Raw genomic sequence first — 2,500 nt, forward strand, 5'->3', positions numbered from 1 at the left:
TTTTTGAGTGTCTTTCTCCCAGAAGAGCTGCCTACCATAGCTAAAGAATCTCTTCAACCCTTATCAAGAGGAAAGTAGCCAGTGAACAATTACAGTGCAGTAGTTAACCCCTTGGGTGAAGAAGAATTGTTTGGTAATCTCAGTGTTGTCAGGTGTATGAGGAGAAAGGAGAATCTATAAAGAATATGACAGACTACTCGGTGTATGTGTAGGCAAAGGGAAAGTGAACCGTTACCAGGGAGAAGGATCCAATGTCGTATTGTATGGCCAGTCAAATTATCCTTTTCTGAGTGGGGATGTCTTAAAGTGGTGAGAGAATTTATGTATCGCCATGATCAACAAAACTAGTCAGGGACACCAATACAATGCTGGTTTACTGTGAGCGATCCACATCTCCAATCGGCAGTGGCCACCGAGGTGTTGAAAATGGGAACCGCGAATTACTGGAATCCCCAGGTAAATATGTGAATCCCCTTGAAAATTACCGAAATCCCCTACAATATCACTGCAAACCCTTAGATATCGACAAATAGTCTGTGTTTTCATTAAATTACATTATTTTTTAGTAAATTAATTAAACAGAATGTTTATTTTAAAGCATTTTTCTATTTACCCTTCACACAATATATAAAATGGTACAAATGGGTACAGAACCTAACAAACCCACCTAACATAACCTAGTAATTCCTAGGTCCCAACCCATAGCCGGGTTCAAGCCCCGTACCTCCTTCCCAGGTCCCAACCCCTAGCCTGGGGCAAGCCCCCGGAGCCCCTTCCCAGGTCACAAACCTCCCCAGATCACAACCCCTAGCCAAGGTTCTACCTGCAAATATATAAACAATACAAATGCTAAAAACATGGAAATAACGTATTTTAATATAAACACTGATTATTTATCGATTTCTAAGGGTTTGCAGTTATATTGTAGGGGATTTCGGTAATTTTCAAGGGGATTCCAGTATTTACCTGGGGATTCCAGTAAATCCGGGTGATTCCAGTAATTCGAGGTACCGGATGAAAACTGGAAAAACCCTAGACATGAATAAGGGCATGTCTGGGGCTTTTGTCCTACAATGGACTAGAACTGGCTGCATTGGCGTTGTTATTGATATATATATATATATATATATATATATATATATATATATATATATATATATATATATATATATATATATATATAGATATATATATAAATATATCTATATATATATATATATATATATATATATATATATATATATATATATATATATATATGTATATACATACATATATATATATATATATATATATATATATATATATATATATATAATATATATATATATATATATATATATATATATATATATATATATATATATATATATATATATATATTTGTATTGTTTATACTATTAACATTTACTCGTAGTTAGGATAATAAATCCAGAATTCATTTCGGCGACTTATTCATTGCAGATAATTTCAATATAAATCAGTGTGGCTTTTTTTTTCAAAATTATATGCTACTTATATATATATATATATATATATATATATATATATATATATATATATATATATATATATACTGTAATTTACGGCAAATAGGTGCAGCAATTAAAATCGCTAGAAAATAATGTGGTATTAATCTTAATAGCAATAAAAGACTGATTTTGTAAGTGGACGATATCCTGAGAAAAATTATGTTCAACATTTCATAAAATAGTGTATAGTCTTATTTTTAGAAAAAAAGAAGTTATATATGAAATTTCTTGATGGTTTTTTATTATAGAATTGAGAATATATATATATCATTAGGAAATTAAAAACGAGGAAAGGGAGTTATTCATAATTTTACACGGAGACAAAACAAATTTTTTAGTCAAAATCGTTAGTTAAGTGACTACGTGTGTACGTAAATATCAAAATCAATTTTATATAAAAATACTGCATCAGCAGCTCTCTCTCTCTCTCTCTCTCTCTCTCTCTCTCTCTCTCTCTCTCTCTCTCTCTCTCTCTCTCTCTCTCACCATCACCACCGTTATTACAGTTACCTTGTTACAAAGTCAATTGTCACAAAAATATATATCCACATCAGAATGATTACGAGAGATCAGGTAAATCCAAATGTAATTATATTATCTCGAATGTAATCTGGTGGAAGTCTACATTACATTATATGGTTGATTTGTTAGACTTTACTTGATTTTCTAACCTTCAATGTAATCATTGCAGTGAAGGGTAAATTGGTAATTAGCGTTGGAAGCTATTCATAACTTTTATCTAAGTTATCATAGATTGATTCTTCAAATAGTTTAATAGGTTCAAAATGCCATTGTCTTTCTGTGGCTCTTTTTAATTGAGTTATTATCCAATAACTAGAAAATTCTTGGCATAATTACAATCATATGGTTATGTTTATTCTGAGGTGAATTGTGATAAACGAATAAAGAATTTTATTTAAGGATTGAAGTCATTAGATGTTTTATTTGTAATGAAATGATTTTCAATA

This window comes from Palaemon carinicauda, chromosome 32, assembly GCF_036898095.1.
Source record: "Palaemon carinicauda isolate YSFRI2023 chromosome 32, ASM3689809v2, whole genome shotgun sequence".
Lineage (NCBI taxonomy): Eukaryota > Metazoa > Arthropoda > Malacostraca > Decapoda > Palaemonidae > Palaemon > Palaemon carinicauda.